Below are 24706 nucleotides of genomic sequence, written 5' to 3'. Positions count from 1 at the left end.
ACCATAGTCCTGCACATTTGGGTAATATTCGACCTTGAAATGTTGTTCTAAAAGTCATGTTTCCCCCTTGCTGGCTTTGACGTTATCCGTGCATCAGTGCACACTTTATCATGGTAACGCGTCAGGAATGTGCAGAATGGTTGAGGAGCTTGAATGCCAGGGCAGTTTCAAGTTTGCTGGACTCTTGTAACCAGCTCACTGGATCAGTTGCTGGAAGACTGTTATACTGCGTATGCTGAAGGAGAACTGACGTTCATGACCAAGTTGCTTTCAAGGGCAGTTCAAAGTGTTGGCTGACAAGGCTGTGCTTGGCTGATACTTTCCTTTTGGAGTATATTCTGTCATTGCTGGTGAGATATGCCACAGAAAATGCCTATTTCTTATTTTGGTCTCAGGAAAGCTATTACAATTTGTTTGTAAAGAAATGCTTGAATTTGAATGTTAAAAATGGGTTGCTGTATTGCAACCCGTTAAGGGGACAACGAACTTCGGTGTCAAAGTCCTGGGTTTGAATCCAGACCTGTCGCTCACTAGCTGTGTGGACCTGAAGTAATTACCTCTCTGAGCCTCAGTTTTCTAATGTGTAAAAGGGGTAGAATAATATTACTTACCTTTCTAGACAGTCGCATATTAAAAGAGATAATGTATGCCATGCCCTTAGTGCACTAAGAAACAGGAAAAAGTCAATAACTGTTCTATGATATTGTTCACCCTGTTTGTTCTATCTGTCCAATGGGACTGCAAGTTTTTTTTTTAATTGAAGTATAGTTGATGTACAATATTATATGTTACAAGTGTACAGTATAGTGATTCATGACTTTTAAAGGTTATACTCCATTTATAGTTTTTATAAAATATTGGCTGTATTCCTCCATTGTACAATATATCCTTTTTTTTTTTTAACATCGTTATTGGAGTATAATTGCTTTACAATGTTGTGTTACTTTCTGCTGTATAACAGAGTGAATCCGCTATATGTATACATACATCCCCATATCCCCGCCCTCTTGCATCTCCCTCCCACCCTCCCTATCCCACCCCTCTAAGTGGTCACAAAGCACCGAGCTGATCTCCCTGTGCTATGCGGCTGCTTCCCACTAGCTACCTGTTTTACATTTGGTAGTGTATATATGTCAATGCTACTCTCTCACTTCGTCCCAGCTTATGCTTCCCCTACCCCGTGTCCTCAAGTCCATTCTCTATGTCTGTGTCTTTATTCCTGTCCTGCCCCTACGTTCATCAGAACCTTTTTTTTTTTTTTTAGATTCCACATATATATGTGTTAGCATATGGTATTTGTTTCTCCCTTTCTGACTTCACTCTGTATGACAGACTCTAGGTCCATCCACCTCACTACAAACAGCTCAATTTCATTTCTTTTTATGGCTGAGTAATATTCCATTCTATATATGTGCCACATCTTCTTTATCCATATATATGTTGATGGACATTTAGGTTGCTTCCATGTCCTGCTATTGTAAATAGGGCTGCAATGAACATTGTGGTACATGTCTCTTTTTTTTTTTTTGGTTATTTTTTTTTTATTTTTAATTATTTATTTATTTATTTATTTATGGCTGTGTTGGGTCCTCGTTTCTGTGCGAGGGCTTTCTCCAGTTGTGGCAAGCGGGGGCCACTCTTCATCGCGGTGCGCGGGCCTCTCACTATCGCGGCCTCTCCTGTCGCGGAGCACAGGCTCCAGACGCGCAGGCTCAGCAATTGTGGCTCACGGGCCTAGTCGCTCCGCGGCATGTGGGATCTTCCCAGACCAGGGCTCGAACCCGTGTCCCCTGCATTGGCAGGCAGATCCTCAACCACTGCGCCACCAGGGAAGCCCCCATGTCTCTTTTTGAATTATGGTTTTCTCAGGGTATATGCCCAGTAGTGGGATTGCTGGGTCATATGGTAGTTCTATTTTTAGATTTTAAGGAACCTCCGTACTGTTCTCCATAGTGGCTGTATCAATTTACATTCCCACCAACAGTGCAAGAGGGTTCCCTTTTCTCCACACCCTCTCCAGTGTTTATTGTTTGCAGATTTTTATTTTTTTAATATATTTTTTAACATCTTTATTGGAGTATAATTGCTTTACAATGTTGTGTTAGTTTCTGCTGTATAACAAAGTGAATCAGCTGTATGTATACATATATCCCCATATCCCCTCCCTCTTGCGTCTCCCTCTCACCCACCCTATCCCACCCCTCTAGGTGGTCACGCAGCACTGAGCTGGTCTCCCTGTGTGATGCGACTGCTTCCCACTAGCTATCTGTTTTACATTTGGTAGTGTATATATGTCCATGCCACTCTCTCACTTCATCCCAGCTTCCCCTTCCCCCTCCCCGTGTCCTCAAGTCCATTCTCTACATCTGCATCTTTATTCCTGTCCTGGCCCTAGGTTCGTCAGTTTTGATGATGGCCATTCTGACTGGTGTGAGGTGATACCTCATTGTAGTTTTGATTTGCATTTCTCTATTGATTAGTGATGTTGAGAATCCTTTCATGTGTTTGTTGGCAATCTGTATACGTTCTTTGGAGAAATGTCTTTTTAGGTCTTCTGCCCATTTTTGGATTTGGGTTGTTTGTTTTTTTGATATTGAGCTGCATGAGCTGCTTGTATATTTTGGTGATTAATCTTTTGTCAGTCGCTTCATTTGCAAATATTTTCTCCCATTCTGAGGGTTGTCTTTTCATCTTGTTTATGGTTTCCTTTGCTGTGCAAAAGCTTTTAAGTTTCATTAGGTCCCGTTTGTTTATTTTTCTTCTTATTTCCATTTCTCTAGGAGGTGGGCCACAAAGGATCTTGCTGTGACTTATGTCACAGTGTTCTGCCTAGCTTTTCCTCTAAGAGTTTTATAGTGTCTGGCCTTACATTTAGGTCTTTAATCCATTTTGAGTTTATTTTTGTATATGGTGTTAGAAAGTGTCTAATTTCATTCTTTCACATGTAGGTCTCCAGTTATCCCAGCACCACTTATTGAAGAGGCTGTCTTTTCTCCATTGTATATTCTTGCCTCCTTTATCAAAGATAAGGTGACCATATGTGCATGGGTTTATCTCTGGACTTTCTATCCTGTTCCATTGATCTATATTTCTGTTTTTGTGCCAGTACCATACTGTCTTGATTACTGTAACTTTGTAGTATAGTCTGAAGTCCGGGAGCCTGATTCCTCCAGCTCTGTTTCTCTTTCTCAAGACTGCTTTGGCTATTCGGGGTATTTGTGTTTCCATACAAATTGTGAAATTTTTTGTTCTAGTTCTGTGAGAAATGCCATTGGTAGTTTGTTAGGGATTGCATTGAATCTGTAGATTGCTTTGGGTAGTATAGTCATTTTCACAATGTTGATGCTTCTAATCCAAGAACATAGTATATCTCTCCATCTGTTTGTATCGTCTTTTTAATTTCTTTCTTCAGTGTCTTATAGTTTTCTGCATACAGGCCTTTTGTCTCCTTAGGTAGGTTTATTCCTAGGTATTTTATTCTTTTTGTTGCAATGGTAAATCGGAGTGTTTCCTTAATTTCTTTCAGATTTTTCATCGTTAGTGTACAGGAATGCAAGAGATTTCTGTGCATGAATTTTGTATCCTGCTACTTTACCAAATTCATTGATTAGCTCTAGTAGTTTTCTGGTAGCATCTTTAGGATTCTCTATGTATAGTATCCTGTCATCTGCAAACAGTGACAGCTTTACTTCTTCTTTTCCGATTTGGATTCCTTTTATTTCTTTTTCTTCTCTGATTGCTGTGGCTAAAACTTCCAAGACTATGTTGAATAATAGTGGTGAGAGTGGGCAACTTTGTCTTTTTCCTGATCTTAGTGGAAATGGTTTCAGTTTTTCACCATTGAGAACAATGTTGGCTGTGTGTTTGTCATATATGGCCTTTACTATGTTGAGGTAGGTTTCCTCTATTCCTACTTTCTGGAGAGTTTTTATCAAAAGTGGGTGTTGAATTTTGCCAAAAGCTTTTTCTGCATCTATTGATATGATCATATGGTTTTTCTCCTTCAATTTGTTAATATGGTGTATCACATTGATTGATTTGCATATATTGAAGAATCCTTACATTCCTGGGATAAACCCCACTTGATCATGGTGTATGATCCTTTTAATGTGCTGTTGGATTCTGTTTGCTAGTATTTTGTTGAGGATTTTTGCATCTATGTTCATCAGTGATATTGGCCTGTTGTTTTCTTTTTTTGTGACATCTTTGTCTGGTTTTGGTATCAGGGTGATGGTGGCCTCGTAGAATGAGTTTGGGAGTGTTCCTCCATCTGCTAAATTTTGGAAGAGTTTGAGAAGGATAGGTGTTAGCCCTTCTCTAAATGTTTGATAGAATTTGCCTGTGAAGCCATCTGGTCCTGGGCTTTTGTGTGTTGGAAGATTTTTAATCACAGTTTCAATTTCAGTGCTTGTGATTGGTCTGTTTATATTTTCTATTTCTTCCTTGTTCAGTTGCAGAAGGTTGTGCTTCTCTAAGAATTTGGCCATTTCTTCCAGGTTGTCCATTTCATTTGCATATGGTTGCTTGTAGTAATCTCTCGTGATCCTTTGTATTTCTGCAGTGTCAGTTGTTACTTCTCCTTTTTCATTTCTAATTCTGTTGATTTGAGTCTTCTCACTTTTTTTCTTGACGATTCTGGCTAACGGTTTATCAATTTTGTTTATCTTCTCAAAGAACCAGTTTTTAGTTTTAACGATCTTTGCTATTGTTTCCTTCATTTCTTTTTCAGTTATTTCTGATCTGATCTTATCTTTATGATTTCTTTCCTTCTGCTAACTTTGGGTTTTTTTAAAATTCTTCTTTCTGTAATTGCTTTATGTGTGAGGTTAGTTGTTTATTTGAGATGTTTCTTCTTTCTTGAGGTAGGATTGTCTTGCTATAAATTTCCCTCTTAGAACCGCTTTTGCTGCATCCCATAGGTTTTGGCTCATTGTGTTTTCGTTGTCATTTGTTTCTAGGTATTTTTTGATTTCCTCTTTGATTTCTTCAGTGATCTTTTGGTTATTTAGTAGCGTATTGTTTAGCCTCCATGTGTTTATATATTTTTTAAATTAATTAATTAATTAATTAATTAATTTTTGGCTGTGTTGGGTCTTCGTTTCTGTGCGAGGGCTTCCTCTAGTTGCGGCAAGTGGGGGCCACTCTTCATCGCGGTGCGCGGGCCTAACACTATCGTGGCCTCTCCTGTTGCGGAGCACAGGCTCCAGACGCGCAGGCTCAGTAGCTGTGGCTCACGGGCCTAGTTGCTCCGTGGCATGTGGGATCTTCCCAGACCAGGGCTCGAACCCGTGTTCCCTGCATTAGCAGGCAGATTCTCAACCACTGCATCACCAGGGAAACCCCCATGTGTTTGTATTTTTTACAGTGTTTTTTTCTGGAATTGATATCTAGTCTCATAGCATTGTGGTTGGAAAAGATACTTGATATGATTTCAATTTTCATAAATTTATCAAGGCTTGATTTGTGACCCAAGATGTGATCTATCCTGGAGAATGTTCCATGAGCACTTGAGAAGAATGTGTATTCTGTTGTTTTTGGATGGAATGTCCTATAAATATCAGTTAAGTCCATCTTGTGTAATGTGTCATTTAAAGTTTGTGTTTCCTTATTTATTTTCATTTTAGATGATCTGTCCATTGGTGAAAGTGGCGTGTTAAAGTTCCCTACTATTATTGTGTGACTGTCAATTTCCCCTTTTATGGCTGTTAGCATTTGCCTTATGAATTGAGGTGCTCCTATGTTGGGTGCATAAATATTTACAATTGTTATATCTTCTTCTTGGATTGATCCCTTGATCATTATGTAGTGTCCTTCTTTGTCTCTTGTAATAGTCTTTATTTTAAAGTCTATTTTGTCTGATATGAGAATTGCTACTCCAGCTTTCTTTTGATTTCCATTTGCATGGAATATCTCTTTCCATCCCCTCACTTTCAGTCTGTTTGTGTCCCTAGGTCTGAAGTGGGTCTCTTGTAGACAGCGTATATACAGGTCTTCTTGTTTTTGTATCCATTGAGCCAGTCTGTGTCTTTTGGTTGGAGCATTTAATCCATTTACATTTAAGGTAATTATCGATATGTGTTTTCCTGTTACCATTTTCTGAATTGTTTTGGGTTTCTTATTGTAGGTCTTTTCTGTCTCTTGTGTTTCCTTTCTAGAGAAGTTCCTTTAGCATTTGTTGTAGAGCTGGTTTGGTGGTGCTGAATTCTCTTAACTTTTGCTTTTCTGTAAAGGTTTTAATTTCTCCGTTGAATCTGAATGAGATCCTTGCTGTGTAGAGTAATCTTGTTTGTAGGTTTTTCCCTTTCATCACTTTAAATATTCCCTGCCATTCCCTTCTGGCTTGCAGAGTTTCTGCTGGAAGATCAGCTGTTAACCTTATGGGGATTCTGTGGTCTGTTATTTGTTGCTTTACCCTTGCTGCTTTTAATATTTTTTCTTTGTATTTAATTTTTGATAGTTTGATTAATATATGTCTTGGCATTTTTATCCTTGGATTTATCCTGTACGGGACTCTCTGCACTTCCTGGACTTGATTGACTATTTCCTTTCCCATGTTAAGGAAGTTTTCAACTATAATCTCTTCAAATATTTTCTCAGACACTTTTCTTTTTCTCTTCTTCCTCTGGGACTCCTATAATTCGAATCTTGGTGCGTTGAATGTTGTCCCAGAGGTCTCTGAGACTGTCCTCAATTCTTTTCATTCTTTTTTCTTTATTCTGCTCTGCAGTAGTTATTTCCACTATTTTATCTTCCAGGTCACTTCTCCTGTCTTCTGTTTCAGTTATTCTGCTATTGATTCCTTCTAGAGAATTTTAAATTTCATTTATTGTGTTGTTCATCATTGTTTGTTTGCTCTTTAGTTCTTCTAGGTCCTTGTTAAATGTTTCTTGTATTTTCTCCATTCTATTTCCAAGATTTTGGATCATCTGTACTATCGTTACTCTGAATTCTTTTTCAGGTAGACTTCGTATTTCCTCTTCATTTGTTTGGTCTGGTGGGTGTTTACCTTGCTTCTTCATCTGCTGCATATTTCTCTGTGTTCTCATTTTGTCTAACTTACTGTGTTTGGGGTCTCCTTTTCACAGCCTGCAGGTTCATAGTTCCTGTTGTTTCTGGTGTCTGCCCCCCGTGGGTAAGGTTGGTTCAGTGGATTGTGTAGCTTCCTGTTGGAGGGGACTGGTGTCTGTGTTCTGGTGGGTGGGGCTGGATCTTTTCTTTCTGGTTGGCAGGTACGTGTCCAGTGGTGTGTTTTGGGGTGTCTGTTAACTTAGTATGATTTTAGGCAGCGTCTCAGCTAATGGGTGGGGTTGTGTTCCTGTCTTGCTACTTGTTTAGCATGGGGCGTCCAGCACTGGAGCTTGCTGGTCGTTGGGTGGAGCTGGGTCTTAGCATTGAGACGGAGATCTCTGGGAGAGCTCTCACTGATTGATATTACCTGGGGCTGGGAGGTCTCTGTTGGTCCAATGTCCTGAACTCAGCTCTCCCGCCTTGGAGGTTCAGGCCTGACACCAGGCCGGAGCACCAAGACCCTGTCAGCCACATGGCTCAGAAGAAAAGGGAGAAAAAAAGAAAGAAAGAAAAAACAAAGCAGAGAGCAATCAAACCAATAAACCAATGCACCAATGATAACAAGCACTAAAAACTGAACTAAGATAAATATAAAAATCAGAAACAAATCATTCCAGAGAGCAAACCCCAAGTCCACTGTTGCCCCCAGAGTTCACCACCTCAATTTTGGGAACACTTGTTGTCTATTCAGGTATTCCACACATGCAGGGTTTACCAAGCTGGTTTGCAGGAATTTAATCCAGTGCTCCTTAGGCTGCAGAGAGAGAGTTCCCCTTTTCTTCTTTGTTTGCACAGTTCCTGGGGTTCAGCTTTGGTATTGGCCCCAGTTCTGCCTGTTGGTTGCCCTCAGGCATCTGTTCCCCGCCCAAACAGGAGGGGGTTAAAGCAGCCGTTGATTTGGGCTCTCTTGCTCACTCAGGCCGGGGGGAGGGAGGGGTACGGTAGTCATAACTGGAATGCGGGGCAAGCCTTCGGTGGCAGAGGCCAGTGTGTTGTTGCAACAGCCTGAGGTGCACTGTGTGTTCTCTCAGGGAAGTTGTCCCTGGATCACGGGACCCTGGCAGTGGCGGGCTGCACAGGCTCCCAGGAGGGGAGGTGTGGATAGTGACCTGTGCTTGCACACAGGCTTCTTGGTGGCTGCAGCATCAGTGTTAGCATTTTATGCCCGTCTCTGGGGTCCGAGCTGATAGCTGCAGCTCACACCTGACTCTGGAGCTCACTTAGGCGGTGCTCTGCCTTCTGTGGGCACATGGGGAGGGAATCCTCTCTCCTCACGCACCCTGAAACAATGGTCTCTTGCCTCTTCGGCAGTTCCACACTTTTTCCCGGACTCCCTCCCGGCTAGCTGTGGTGCACTAGCCCCCTTCAGGCTGTGTTCACGCAGCCAACTGCAGTCCTCTCCCTGGGGTCTGACCTCTAAAGCCCAAGCCTAAGCTCCCAGCCCCTACCCGTCCTGGCAGGTGAGCAGACAAGCCTCTCAGGCTGGTGAGTGCTGGTCAGTACCAATCCTCTGCATGGGAATCTCTCTGTTTTGCCCTCTGCACCCCTGTTGCTGTGCTCTCTTTCATGGCTCCAAAGCTTCCCCCCCGCCCACCCCCAATCACCTCCATTGAAGGGGCTTCCTAGTGTGTGGAAACTTTTCCTCCTTCACAGCTCCCTCCCAGAGGTGCACGTCCCGTCCCTATTCTTTTGTCTCTGTTTTTTCTTTTTTCTTTTGCTTTACCCAGGCATGTAGGGAGTTCCTTGCCTTTGGGGGAAGTCTGAGGTCTTCTGCCAGCTTTCAGTAGGTGTTCTGTAGGAATTGTTCTACGTGTAGTTGTATTTTTGATGTATTTGTGGGGAGGAAGGTGATCTCCACGTCTTACTCCTCCACCATCTTCAAGGTCCCTACAGTATATCCTTGCAGCTTATTTTTTACATAATAGTTTGTACCTCTTAATGCCCTACTCCTATGTTGCCCCTTCCCCCTTCTCTCTCCCCACTGGTAACCACAAGTTTGTTCTCTATATCTGTGAGTCTTCTTCTTTTTTGTTATATTCACTAGTTTGTTGTCTTTTTTAGATTCCACATGTAAGCAACGTCATACAGAATTATTGAAAGTAGAAATCCTAGCTCATCTTGCTTTACATTTCTCATGCAAGAAGAATGCTGAAGACATAGCAGGTAGTCAATAAATACTTGTTAACTCCTGCTTTCTTTAGAATCATCCAGCTGTCAGCCCAGTTACACTGACAACTCTTTATTTGAAGACCTCCCTTCTCTTTATTTTTGATGAGAATGTCATAGAACGTAAAATAATACTAGAAGTGTTTTTTTTACGTCTCTGCATCTGGTAGGTCATCTTATAAAATAGATTGTATATATCATAAGAACTTTTGACAGTAGTCACTATAAAAAGAAAAGTAGTCAAATGCATGCAAACACAGAGTTCTTTAACCGGCATTCTTTGTGCCTTCCTATTTAAGAGGATCACTTTGTATATCTTAATAACTTGCCTGAGGGACAGTGTACACTTCTAGGCTGCCTCTGTCTTTGTAACTCCATAGTTATCAATAAAATCCTGCCTGAAATGTAGCCATGCGTCTACACAACCCACATTTTGGTAGCAATATTTATGGTGTGGAGAGGAAGCAAGGAAGAGGTTTGAGGAGATGGTAACCCCAGGGCACATGATCTACAGCAGCACTGTGGTTGCCACAAAGCAGGTGTTTCTTTCTGTCATCACTCTAACTCAATAGGAAAGACTATAGGAGATTCTAGGTTCAATTTTGGTCTGTTTGAAGGAACAAAAGAAGCCTCCTTAATTAAATAGATGGTTATGACTGGTTATTTTTTCAAGTACCCTAAGTTTCTTACTGCATTAGGAGAAATGGGAGAGACCCTCAGTCTTGAAGGGAAGGGCAATGTGTGACATATTTTGTTCTGTAAAATTGAACTAAGTGTACATATATAACACTGCCAGTGAAGAAAATCAAGCCTTTAAGGGGTTAACGTTGAAAAGGAGAGGAAAGGGGGTGCATACTAGGTTGTTTCTTGTTTGTTACTTTTTAAATAAACTTTTAATTTTAGAGTAGACTTAGATTTACAGAAAAATAAACCCTGTACCCAGTTTCCCCATTAATAACATCTTACATTAGTAGGTACATTTGTCATAATTAATGAACCAATACCGGTACATTATTACTAACTAAAGTCCATACTTTAATCAAATATCCTTAGATTTTACCTCATTTCTGCTTTTTGTTCCAGGATCCCATTCAGGCTGTTACGTTGATACTAGTATTTTTAAAGAGCCAATTCAGTACCAGATGAATTCAGGTCATTATTTCATTTATGTCTCATACATAGTATTTAGGTAGGCATTACAGTTGACCCTTGAACAACATGGGTTTGAACTGTGTGAGTCCACTTATAGGTGGATTTTTATCAATAGTAAATGCTGTAGTACTGATACCGAGCAGGGCCCTGTGGGGCTCCTGGGCACAAAGCCTTTCTGTGTCTCCCATTTCTTTGATTACAGGAAATAGCCTTCATTCAGCCTTCATGACCTTCCCTGAGTTCCAACGTGCAGATTCAAATGGTTGTTAATTAGGGAAGGGAGGGGATACAAGACAAGGGAGAAACAAAGTCAAGAAAAACCATAGTTCAGGCTTGGGGCAAGGTCCTGGTTCCACATCAATGGATACACACAACAATATCTTTGAGCTGTTTTGCAAATGCTAAAACCCCCCTCCAGGTGGGAGAAGTTAACGATCAATGATGGTATGCTGCCCACAAGCAGGTAGACTCCAGACCAGTTGGAACCAGAAGGTTGATGATGCCGACTCCCACTTACCTCACCACCAACGAATCAGAAAAATGTCCATGAGCTGATCACACTGTCTTTGAACCATATCTATAAAACTTCTCACTACCCTCTCGAAGAGGGGCACAGTTCTTGAGGCGCTAGCCTACTGTGTTCCCTCTTTGCCTGGCAAAGAATAAAGCTGTTCTTTCTCTTCCTCCAAAACTCTGTCTCCATATTTCAGTTTGGCATCGGTGCACAGAGAGCCAAGATTTTTGGCATCAGTACTCCATGATCCTTGGTTGGTAGAATCCGTGCATGCAGAACCTTGAATATGGAGGAACTGTGGATACAGAGAAACCAAGGATATGATGGAGGGCAGACTAAAAATCCTAGTTATACTAGAATTTTTGACTCCGAAGAAGGTTGAGACCTCTAAACCCCAAGTTTTTCAAGGGTCAGCTGTATTGTCTTATTGTAAGGATGAGACAACTGATACAGAGAGTGTCATTGACTTTCTCAGAGTAACTAAGGAAGTAGTAAAGCACTGATTCAGACCCAAGCCTTCTGGCCTCAGTTCCATTTTTTTCCTTCTCATATCTTCCTATCTTTCTCACTTGCAATACAGTAATCACATTTATATTTCAAAAATGTACTGCACGTATAGTATTGCATCCACATTTTGGAAAACAGTTATAAAAGAACTCCCTTACACTAAAAAATGTAGAATTGTTTGTATGAATTTTCATATGATTTCTCAAAACCAGAGAGACTTATTTGAGCCACAGAAGTCTAAGTTAAAGCTGCCAAAGTATAATTGGTCTTTGAATGATAGATGACTTATTGCTGTAATATGTATAATAATGCCTTGTTTCTTTCTTGAAGGTTCTATGTCACAGAAGATACATTTTGACTTCTATTTTACTCAGAAGTGATATAAAAGAATGTGAGCAAGGTTTTGGGTTGAGTCATAGTAGTGTAGGAGGTTTTCTGTTTTTTCTTTCTAAACTAACAAGGTTACTCACAAACAATCCACATCAGAAACAAAACACATGATCAATGGAAGGTGAATTGATGGGACTATTCACAATCTGTAGTTATTTACATAATACTTCATTGCAATTCAGTTATACAAAATCCCCATTCTAGAGTTTCAGCTTCTCTTAGATGCACAATATTAGTTGCAATGTGGTCGATAGGAAAATTGCACTGTCAAAAATTTTGAATGTGCTGCAGAAATAGGTCAAAAAAAAATCAAGATAAATTGTTAACCATTATTTTAAGCAGGTCTTTTTTCTCTCACACCTGTATTTCACCTACTTAACAATAATCATTAAAAGAATTTGAAAAATATTTGTATTGGAGCCAAAGGTCTCAGTAACAGATTAGAACTACTGGCTAGCCATTTCTTGTGTTGACTTAAAACATAAAAGGGTGATTATTCCTAACAGATATTTTCTTCTTCACATAAAACAAGGAAGTATACAAAAAAATACTGTTATTGGTAAGTAGATTTTAATTTGTATCTACACTGTGTTCTTCCCACTTCATTAGGCTTAGAATTTGTGACTGAACAGCACTGTCTGGGCAGTCTGCTGCCTAGTTGGAGATGTCAGAAGCAATTATTTTCACAGATTTAAGGTTTATTATCACACGTATCCTGTCTTTAGCTATCTGAGTGGACAGCCCAATCAAGGACGATATGTATTTCATCATGTCTTCCTTGTTGTTGTGTGGTTTTAATAACAGTTCCAGTAGCAACCCACGTTGCACATCAAGAATGCAGTGCAGCAGCTGGAGAAATGTTTAAATGGAGTCGTCCAAGGTTAGAGGATTTACTTCTTCTTTTCTAATTTCAGCTTCTTTCTGTCGAATAAATGAGCTCTATTAGACTTAGTGGAAAAGGATTTCCGAAAACCCACACCTCACTTTCGTTTATGTTGAAAATACTCCAAAAACTGTATCTACAGGTAGGTTGTTGAAATTACAACTTCCTCTGGTATTAAGTTCCCACATCTTCATATTTTTGGAAGAGGCCTGAGTTAAACTGCTTCCTTTACTTACGGGCTTATGGTCCCTAGAAGGAGAGTGGTATATCCTCTCTTAAAAAGAAAAAGACAAACCTAGAAATCATCATAGACCCTAGTCTGGCCTTCCTTATTCCATCTGAGACCAAGGGTTATGGAAGTTCCTCTTTGACATGTACCATTTAACAATCTCCTCTCTACCTCCACTCCTAGTCTCTTAGCTTTTTCTTGACTGGGCTCTTACAAGAGAATTCTGATTGTTTTGCCTAATTCTTTCGTTTATACAGTCACCACAAAGCTTTTGAAAAATGCAAATTTGATCATAGTTTCCTCCAATTAAAAACCCTTCAGAGGTTTTTTATTGCTCTCAGGCAAAAGTACAAATTCCCTGTCCAAGAAGGTCCACCATAATGTCACTTTTGTAGTCTCATCTCTTGTATGGTGGTTTGTAGACACACATAACATCAGACCATTTCACATTTGCTTCCACTGAATCTGCTTCCTCCACCTAGAGATTTTCTGGCTTCACTCTATTAAAGGAAAAATAGAAACACATCTTTTAGGACTCAGTATAATGTCACATGCTCTCTGAAGATTTTCTGACCCCACAGGAAGGCAGAACGACTCTCTTCTTTGTCTCCTTGTGCATACATCTTTTATGCGTCCTGAATACTAATTATGGTAAAAGTTGTTTACAAGTCTGTAGAGCCTCTACAGATTTAACTCTTAATATTTAATGTGTGAATCAGGTATCTTTTCCTTTTATCCGCAGTGATGTTTGAGAATCACTGACAGTCTTGCAGATCAGTCCATGTCTGTGCGGCTCTTATTGTGGCTGATCACAAAATTGGTTTAGGGCGGTGGTGCTCACACTTATTGAATGGAAGAATTGCCGAGGTGTTAGATAATGTTCAATTTCCTGGAACCCAAAAGGGAATCAAATTCCTGATACAAAAGTAAAGAGGAGAGATCCAGAAATCTGCCATTTCTACAGGCACTGCAGGCAATTTTGATACAGGTGCATAAGGATCAAACTTTGAGGAAACTCTCTTCCAGTTATCTGTTGTTGAATAATTACCTACCTTTGGTGGCATAAACAACTTAGAATCATAAAAAACAACTGTTTTATTATGCCCATGGATTCTGAAGGTCAAGAATTTGTATAAGGCACGGAAGGAACGACTTAGACTGCTCACGATCTCTGGGATCTCAGCAAGGAAGACGCAGATGTCTAGGGGTGACTTGAGTGGCTGAGGGCTGGAATAGATAGGGTGTAGGACCTCTTGCACTGGGGTTTTCTCACTCACATGCCTGGCTCCCAGGCCCAGATGACTCAAAGGTTCAGTTTGAGACTGTCAATAAGAGCACATTATGTGTGGCTTGGACTTATCACAACATAGCAGCTGGGTTCTGAGATGGAGACTTCCAAGAGAGCAAGCATTCCAAGAGAACTAGGCAGAAGATGCATGGCCTTTTATGACCCAGCTTCAGTTTCCCAGGCAGTTGCAAGTCCATCCAGATTCAAGGTGTAGGGTCAGAGACCCCACCTCTCAATGGAAGTGTCCAAAAAATTGGAGGTCGTGTTTTAAAACTGCCACACTAAAAAAAGCCAACCAAACAAACAAAAACTGCCACACTGATTTGAACTTTGATTTTTGTATATATTCTCTTCTGGATCTGTAAGCTATTTGAGGATAAAGATGGTGTCTTATTTAGTTTTGAGCTTTTGGGACTTCAGACAAGCCTTAGTACTTAATATAAACCCAGTAAATAATTGTTGCTTTTAACTTATCTAAAGGTCAACAACTATAACCCTCAATTACTGGGTATTATGGAGTATTGATCTAGAGACACTTTTCAGCAAGAAATTCTTTGTACAAGACAAGGGGCTTGCCTCATAAAAGTTGACTGATTTTTCATTGCTACTTGAATCCACTTCCATCATTTCATGACTGTGAGATCTTGGGCAATTTACTTAAACTCTCCGTACTTCTGTTTATTGTTATTCATCTCTGATGCAGAGAATACAGTAAGAGATTTGGTATAAGGGTCAAAAATGAAATAAAGTTCTTTGATAATGAGATGTAATGGGATTGAACAGAAAAGCCCTGTCCTTATAAAAGATACTACTATTCTTACAAGAGCTATTGACTTCATTGTCAATACTCAACCATTAATCAACCAAATATTAATGGGGATAATCAGTTAAATTATTGCAAGATAGCTTCATGAACTTTATTTGGGTATATAAGTATGCACATATGTGCTGATATATAAGTGATTTTATAAAAGTATACTTTTTAGTAAAGTATAATATGTATTTAGCAAAATACACAAATCATAAATGAGCAACTCAGTGAATTTTTACAGCGATCATACTTACACTGACACCACGTAGATCAAAAAAAGAAACTTCTGCATTTCAGAAGGTTCTCTTGTCCTCCTACCAGTCATACTTCATCAAGGGTATCTTTTCTTTTGATGTCTACCAACGCATATTTTTTTGCTTGTTTTTAAATCTTATATACATGGAGTCATATACTATACACTCTTTTGTGCTTGCCTTTTTTTGTTGTTCAATGTTAGCATCCCTGAGATTCATCCATGTTGGTTCATACAACAGTATTTCATTTATTTTAATTGTTGTATGGTATTTTATTATTTATACATTCTACTTTTTATTGATATTTGGGTTGTTCCTAGTTTTTGAATACTATGAATAATGCAGTTATCAACATTCTTGTACTTATTTTTGACACACATATGTATTCATTTATTGGATATACATATAGGAGAGGAATTTCTAAGTTATAGAGTAAGACAGTTTTCTGTTTTTTCCTTGATATTCTGAAGGAAAACACACACACACACACACATGTTCTCTGTATATACATATGTCTGAGTATGTATGTATATATGCATATACCTGGACAAGAATCTCTAGTTACAAATATCTTTCCCCTCTCTGTGGCTTACCTTTTTATTAATCAAGTGATCACTTTTGATGAATAGAAGTTCTTAATTTTACTACAATCCTATTTTTCAATCTTTTTCTTTGTAGTTAATGCTGTATGTGTCATGTATAAGAAATCTTTGTCTAGCCTAAGATTATCAAGATATTCTTTTGTTTTCTTCTAAAAGACACTGTTTTGCCCGAAAAGGTGAAATTTAGGTATATAATCCTCTGGAATTGATTTCTGTTTATAGACTATCATAGCAGTTATTACTCTTGTCCCATATGGATGGACACTTAACCCTGCATCAATTTTTGAAAAAGATTATCTGTTCTCCACACTTTAATTCAGCAAGTCTAGTTTTAGAATCTTTATTTTGATCAATGGGTCTAATATCTATCTTTGTCCCGATATCATCCTGTTTTTTGTCTTAATTACAAGAGCTTTAGAATAAGTCTTGATAGCTAGGAGCTTAGAGTTTTTTTTTTTTTCATATAAATTTTAGAATTGATTTCCACACACAAAAAAATCCTACTGGGATTTTGGTTGAATTTTTCTTAAATGTATAACTTGTGGAAAATTGACATTGTTACAATATTGAATGGTATCCCAAGCATGGTATATCCCAAGCATGGTATATTTATTTAAGACTTCTTACTATCCCTCAGTAGTGTTTTGTTATTTGTAATGTAAAGACGTTCACATATTTCAATAGATTAATTTCTAAGTATTTGATATTTTTAATGCTATTTTAAGTAGTATCAATTTAAAATGTTATTTTATTATTATTTTTGTATATATTACTTGTATACATATGATATTTATGTGTGTTTTTAACATCCAGCAACCTTGTTAAATTCACATAGCAATTTTAATAGTTTACAATAGATTTTTTTTGGTTTTCTAAACACAATCATATCATCATGAATAGCAATAGTTTTATTCCTTCCTTTTCCCCCTTTATATATATTTTCTTTTTCTCACCTTATTATTTCAGTTAAGAACCACAGTAACATAATTTACAGAAGTTGGTAGCAAGCATTCTTATTTTTGTACCTGAATGGAAAAAAAATAAAGCTTTCAATATTTAGCTAAGTATGATTTTTGCAGTAGAAGTTTTGGAGCTGTGTTTTGTCAGGTTAAGAGATTTTCCTTCTGTTCCTGATTTGCTATACATTTTTGCCATGGACATGTTGAATTTCGTCAATTGAATTGTATCAATTGAGATGGTCATTTTTTTCCCTCCTTTAGTCTGTTAATGTGTGAAAAACATTAATTTTTGAAGGTTAAAAAATTGCATTCTGGAATAAAAAAGACCCCTAATTTATAATTATTTTTATATATAGCTGGATTTGTTTTGCTGATATTTTGTTCAAGACCTTTATACCCACATTCATGAGGGAAATTGGCCTATAATTTTCCTTTCTGTAAATGTCTTTGCCAGGTGTTGATGTCAAGGTCATGCCAGCCTAATAAAACAAGTTGGGAAATGTTCTTCCTTATTCTGTGCCCTTCACGAGTTTGTTTAATACTGGTAGTTTTTTTTTTCTTAAATGTTGAAATAATTCAGTAGTGAGAATACATGCACCTTGACTTTTCTTTGCAGGAAAGTTTTTTTATTATGGATTTATTTTAAATTTATTTAAATAAATTTATTTTAAATTTATTTTATTTAATTCGGATATTTCTCTCTCTTTTCTGGGTTAGATTTGGTAAATTGTGTTTTCTAAAGGATTTTCTTTTCATTTTACCTGATTATTATTATTCAAATGTATTGGCATTAGATTGTTTATATATCCTTCTTACTGTTTTTAATGTCTTTAAGGTATGTAGTGATGTTTTCCTCTCCTGTAATTTGGTAATTTGTATCATCTCTTTTTCTTTCTTGTTCCATCTTGCTAAGGTTTAACTTTTCAAAAAAACAACTTTTCGTTTTATTGATTTTTCTCTATTGCACATTTGTTTTCTATTAATTTGTATTCTGATCTTTATTATTTATTTGCTTGTACTTTTTTCAGAATTAATTTCCTTTTCTTTTCTTAGTTCTTCAAGTGGGCACATGGATCATTGATTTTTTTGCCTTTTTTCTTTTCCAATATACGCATTTGTTATTAGAAATCTCCCTCTAAGCACTGCTTTAGCTGCATTAGACAAGTTTTGATATGTTGCTTTCTTGATAATTATCATATCCAAAATACTTTCTAATTTCCTTTTACATTTTTTCATTATTTTAAATTATTTTACATAAGTATTGGTGAATTTCCACACTTTGGGGAATGTTTTAATTCTTTTTTGTATTGATTTCTAGCTTCAGTTTACTCTTGTCAGTAAACATACTCTGTATAATTTATATCTTTTGAGACATCTGGAGAATTTTAAAAACTTTTCCAGCATATGGTCACTTTGGCAAATGTTTCATGTGGATTTGAAAAAAAATGTGTATTCTAGAGTTGCTGGGTATGGCATCCTAAATAGGTCAATTAGGCCAAGTTTGTTTTTCAGATCTTCTATATCTCTGCTTTTTTTTTTTTTTTTGGTCTTCTTGGGAATGATACATACTAAATTGTCCAAATATTTTTGTGAATTTTTCTATTTTTTTCTCTTTATACTATTATCATTTATTTTATATATTTTGACTCTATGTGCATATATTTTTAGAATTGCTATACCTTTTTGGTGGATTTAATCTTTTATTTTCATGACATGTTTCTCTATCTCTAGAAATTGTTGCCTTAAAGTATACTTTGTCTGGTAATAGTAAAGTTACGTCAATTTTATTTTGGTCAATGTGTTAATGGTAGATCTTTTTCCTCTCTTTGTATTCAATATTTTTTCTCCTTACATTTAAATGTGTCTCTTGTAAATAGCATAAATTTGGGTTTTAAGGAAAGTCTATTTTGAACATCTTTGTATTTTAATTGGAGTTTTTAGTTTATTTATACTTTATTAATTTGATATAATTGGGTTTAAATTGACCATCTTACTATTTCATATTCATTTGTCCCATTTGTGTTTGTTCTTGTTTTTCAACTTTTCTCATCTTTTGTATTAATTAGAAAAATTTTTTATGATTACACTTTCCTCTCTATTAGTTAGTTATACATATTTTGTGCTTTGTAAACAATTATTTTAGTGGTTTTAGAGAATATACCATGCTTTCTTTATTTATTGTAGTTTACATACTATAATTTAGTACTTTTGCCACTTCACAGAAAATATGAGGTCTTTAAATTATTTTCATGCCATTTGCTTCTTCCTACCTGTGTGTTAGTTTTTTCAAGTATGTAACTATATATTTTAAACTCCACAAAGCATTAATATTGTTTTATACAACCAATATTTATTTATTCTACACACTTATTTACTTTTCTCATTGGTCTTTATTTCTGCCTGCATTTTCCTACCTCTGAGATTATTTTTCTTTGGCCAAGAAAATGTTCTTTTCATGTGGGTCTCCTGGAGATGAATTTTCTTAGTTTTTTTTCTTTTTGGTCTAAAAATATGGCCTTCATTTTTGCTGGTATAGAATTCTAGGTTGACAGTTATCTTCTTTCAACATTTTAAAGTTGCAAATTCTTCTTTTTTTCCTCTAATTCATTTAGTTTCTGTTGAAAAGTCAACTGTCAGGTTTTTTTTTATTGCTCCTTTGAAGCAATGCGCCTTTTTCTCTGGCTGCTTTTATGATATTCTTTGTCCTCAGTGTTTAGTAGTTCAAATATTATGTGCCTAGTTACCAATTTTCTCTGCCTATGTCCCACTTGGGGCTTCATGAATCTGTGACTTAGTGATATACTTACTATGTAATTGTGGCAACTATTTCTTTAAATGGTGTTTTTGCTCCATTCTCTCTGTAGTCTCCTCTGGGGTTCCAATTATAGATATGTTAGACCATTTCATCATGTTCCATTTACTCTTTTTTGTATTTTCCATCCTTTTTCATACCAGATATATTTTACTGATTTATCTTTTGGTGTACTATTTTTCATTTCTGTTGTATCTAATATTATGTGGAATATTATTTTCAGTTATTTTGTTGTTTACTTCTAAAATTTCAGTATGATTCACTTTTATGGATTCCAGTTCCTTAGTGCATTCCCCACCTTATATATTTTCTTAAATACAGTAATCACAACTATTTTAAAATCAGTGTCTGATTAACTCCAATTTTATGTTTATTTGCAGTGTGATTGTTTCTATTTTCTATGTTTTTATTTTTGATTTTGGCTGTTTGGCCCTGTCTTCTGGTATGCCTGGTAATTTTGGATTGAATGCCAGACACTCTGTGTCTATATTATTTTCTTCCAGAGAGAATTGGCTTTACTTTTGCCAGGTAGTTAGAAGAATGGAAGATCATTTTGATTCAATCAGCAATTGAGATGATTCCAGGTCTATTTCTGATTTGCCCTCACTACTGGATCTATTTCTTTGTCAGTCTCAACTGAAAATTTGGGAAAATTTCCAAGGTCTCTTCTTTTCCTTGGCTTGTACTATTCTTTAATTTTTGACTCTCTAGCATGATACTGTTACACAAATCTCTGATTAGCTTTTTAACCTCTTATGGATTTCTGCTTGGCTTCTCTGGCTCTCATCTTATACAGCTTTGTATTTTTAAATGCTAAGAGAGAAAACATTGGGACATCTTATCTAGGGTTGTGGCATATCTGGATGTAAAGACATTTTGGAACTAGGGTAAGAAATTAGGTTTTTTTGTTTTGTTTTGTTTTTGGAATTCCTCAAATAACATATGATTTTTGGGACCCTTTTGGTTTTCAAAGCTCTCAGTATAATTTTCACAGGAGGTTGTGTCCAAAAAAGAACAACAGAAATCTCACTGTTGGTAAATATTTTTCCTCTTTCCCAAGTGATACAGAGAGCAAAACAAGTGGGAGAGGTCAGGACATACACCATAAGCTGTGGATGAGAGAGCAGGGGAGTAGAGCTTTATCACCGTACTGACCTGTATTCCAGTCATGGCCTCTTTTCCTAATAGTTATGTGACCTTGGAAAAAATGCTTAGTTGCTCAGGCTTCTATTTTCACATTTGTGAAGTGCCATCCTCACAAGACTTTTGTGAGGATTAAATGGGAGACTATAAAAGGAAACGAGCACAATGTATAACGGAGTAGGTACTTGAATTCTCCCCTTTCATTCCATAAATGTAACCATGATAGTGGAAGGTCCATATATCACTGCAGGCTGTTTGATGTCTGTTTGGTTAGTCCAGTTAGTTAGAACTAAGTGATAGTGAGACCTGGGTCATGGGTTAAAAGTCTGCTTGAGCCAAAGAGTCTCACTCTCTGTTTCTCTCTGTCTCTGTCTCTGTCTCTGTTTTATGAAATGAACTCTACATCATGGTTATGAGGTAACAGAGAGAAAATGTGGGCAAAAACCATTGCACATCCACCTCCCCGGAAGGAAAAATAACTTAAAACTGCCTGGGAGGTGGGTCAGTACCGTTAACCCTCACATGTGACGTGTAGTATAGGACATAATACCAGGCTGTTTGAAACTTTCTTCAAGCCTGATTCTGTCCCATGACCTAAAGGTAGAAGACAAAGAGCCCACGGCACCTTTGAAAAAGAACAGAGGTGACCTTGTTGTTACAACCCACATTAACTATCCAGCATTTCTAAAGCTTATTCTTAGAGCTAAGGGGCTGAGCAAGCTTTTGCTGAGCAGTGAATGGTTCCGTATTTGCCTCCCAAATCTGTGTACTTCTGGTGCATGACTCATTGCTTTCGGGTGCAATAACTTGAACCACATAAAACCAATTTTAATTCTAAATATAATTTTGACACTTAGGGAAATAATACACAGCATGCATCACTTGAATTACAAAGTAGATAAAAATAGTCGGAATTAGGTTATCATCTGTACGTCAAACAGGGTGATTTCTCAGCTGCATTTTGAACTGTGGTATGCAGCAATTTTATAAGTAAATCTAATTTAAATATGACACACAGGCACACAATCCTCTCTAAGGTATTCAGGTAATTGGAGAATGATGCCAGTTTTGTTCTAAGAGTTGGCTTTTTGATTTTAATAAGCTTTTATACTTTAATTCTTGAGAACAACGTATTTGCTATCCTCTGGTACCTTACTTGATTTAAGTTGTTACTTTAAATTGACAGCATTCACAGTGTTAAGAAGAGTGACTGTTTGACGGATCATTAGATTTGATTTTAGGGTTTTCCTTGCCCATTTACATTAATCAGTTTTATGTACCTTGTGCCTTGGTTCTTTTTCCCAGTTCATCATAAATATTGATGTCATTTTCAATTGGAAGTTTCAACGAACAAATTGGAATGAGAAAGCTGGCTCCAATAGCCATCAGTAGTAAAACCAATTCCCGTCATCTCTATCAAAATTAGCTACTTTTTCAGTACATAAAATCCATTTATGCAAAAGGAAAATCAAATAAACTCTCATTAAAAAATCTGTATTGTTTTTTCCATTTCCATCATTAAAAAATGATTTTCCACTGCTACCAGTCGAATTATTTTTCTAATAACTCATGTGAATAACCCATCAGTTTGTAAAATAAATAATCTTTCTATGAAATTGTTTAACTGTTTACTTTCTCCATTCATTTTGGACTTCTTTTAGTTTCAGAGTAACTTAGTTTAAAATAAGGTCATACCACAGCTTTGTTAACTGGGTTGGGATTTTAAACATATTTAATAAAGATGTACTAGGTAGAGCTCTTATAGGATGATGAGTGGGAATAAAAACAAGTTTCCTGAGCGCTGAGTGCTCTGGAGCCCTGGAGCTCTAAAACTGAAACGGCCAACACATAAACTTGAATAAAGAGGAAGATTGGAGGGCAGTCATCTTTGACTGCCTAGAATTTTCTGACTCCTTCACCTCCAACCTGCTTTCTATCCTGTCATGCTAAAAAGCTCTAGAAATGTACTCTTCAATATAGTAGCCAACATGTGGCCATTTTTAAGAATAGACTTTACTTTTTAGAGCAGTTTGAGGTTCACAGCAAAATTGAGAGGAAGGTTCCTGTCACTATTGGTTCACACACTGTTATCACCCAAAGTCCATAGTTTTCATTAAGGTTCACTCTTTTTATTTATTTATTTATTTGGCTGCTTTGGGTCTTAGTTGTGGCATGTGGGATCTTTGTTGTGGCATGCAGGATTTTTTGTTGCGGCACACGGGCTTTTCTCTAGTTGTGACACGTGGGTTCTAGAGCACGTGGGCTCAGTAGTTGCAGTGTGAGGGCTCTGTAGTTGCAGCACACGGGCTCTCTAGTTGTGGTGTGCATGGGCTCTAGAGCATGCAGGCTTAGTTGCCCTGGGGCATGTGGGATCTTAGTTCCCTGACCAGGGATTGAACCCACATCCCCTGCATTGGAAGGTGGATTCTTAACCACTGGACCACCAGGGAAGTCCCACGGTTCATTCTTGGTGGTGTATATTCTATAGGTTTAGACAAATTTATAATAACATGTACGCACCGTTATACAATCATACAGAATAATTTCACTGTTCTAAAAATCTTCTGTATTTGCCTATTCATCCTGCCCTCTCCCCTAACCCCTGGCAACCACTGATCTTTTAACTGTCTCCATGGTTTGCTTTTTCAAAGAGTGTAATATAGTTGGGATCATACAGTATGTAGCCTTTTAAGGTTGGCTTCTTTCACTTAATAATATGCATTTAAATTCTCTCCATGGCTTGATATCTCATTTCCTTTTAGCGCTGAATGATATTCCGTTGTCTAGATGTATCATACTTTATTTATCCATACACCTACCAAAGGACATCTTAGTTACCTACAAGTTTTGCCAATTATGACTAAAACTACTACCTGTATAAGCATCCATGTGCAGGCTTTTTTATATACGTAAGTTTTCAACTCCTTTGGGTAAATTGTGCTCCAAGTGTCTGTGCCATTCTGTATTCCTACAATGAATGAGAGTTCTAATTGCTCTACCTCCTCACCAGCATTTGGTGTGCTCAGTGCTCTGGATTGGCCATTCTAATAGGTGTGTAATGGAATCTCGTTGTAATTTGCATTTCCCTGATGACATACGAGATGGAGCATCTTTTCACATGCTTATCAGTCATCCGTATACCTTTTTTCGTGTGGTGTTTGTTCAGGTCTTTGGCTCATCTTTTAATTGTCTTGTTTGTTTTCTTATTGTTGAGTTTTAAGTATTCTTTGTGTATTTTTGATAATAGTCCTTTATCAGATATGTTTTTTACAAAAGGTTTTTTTTCCAGTCTGTGACTTGTCTTTTTTTTTTCTCTCTTGACAGTGACTTTCTTTTACAGAACAGAAATTTCTAATTTTAATGAAGTCTACTTCTTAGTTCTTTCCTTCATGTATTGTGCCTTTGGTGTTGTATCTAAAAAGTCATTACCAAACCCAAGGTCATCTAAATTTCTCCTTTTATGTCTTCTGGGAGTTTTATAGTTTTGTATTTTACAGTTAGGTCTGTGATCCATTTTGAGTTAATTTTAGGGGAAGATGTAAGGTCTATGTCAGAATTCTTTTTTTTTTTTTTTTTTTGCATGTAGATGTCCAGTGTTCCAGCACCATGTGTTGAAAAGACTATCTTGTCTCTGTTGTATTGCCTTTGCTCCTTTGTCAAAGATCAGTTACTATCAGTTACATATCAGTTACATATGTGGTTCTGTTTCTGGGTTCTCTATTCTGTTCCATTGATCTATCTGTCTGTTCTTTTGCCAGTACTATACTCTTTTGATTACTATAGCTTTATAGTAAGTTTTGAAGTTGGTTAGTGCTAGTCCTTCAGCTTTGTTCTTCTCTATCAATATCATGTTGGCTATTTTGGATCTTTTGCCTCGCCATATAAACTTTAGAATCAGTTTGTCAATATCTACAAAATGACTTACCAG

The 24706-nt window shown here is 37.2% G+C and overlaps 1 long non-coding RNA gene across 4 annotated transcripts in view; it reads left to right on the top strand.

The window, feature by feature from the left end:
* The first annotated feature begins 225 nt into the window (after positions 1 to 225).
* Positions 226 to 24706, top strand: part of LOC132376247 (uncharacterized) — a 279504-nt gene continuing 255023 nt past the window's right edge. For all 4 annotated transcript variants that reach the window (XR_009506258.1, XR_009506259.1, XR_009506257.1 and 1 more), the window contains exon 1: positions 226 to 350. This is a non-coding gene — a long non-coding RNA (uncharacterized LOC132376247). The remainder of the gene's footprint in view (positions 351 to 24706) is intronic.

This window comes from Balaenoptera ricei, chromosome 12 (genome assembly GCF_028023285.1).
Source record: "Balaenoptera ricei isolate mBalRic1 chromosome 12, mBalRic1.hap2, whole genome shotgun sequence".
Classification (NCBI taxonomy): domain Eukaryota; kingdom Metazoa; phylum Chordata; class Mammalia; order Artiodactyla; family Balaenopteridae; genus Balaenoptera; species Balaenoptera ricei.
The sequence above is the reverse complement of the archived record's forward strand: the minus strand, read 5'-3'. Positions and strand labels throughout refer to the sequence as shown.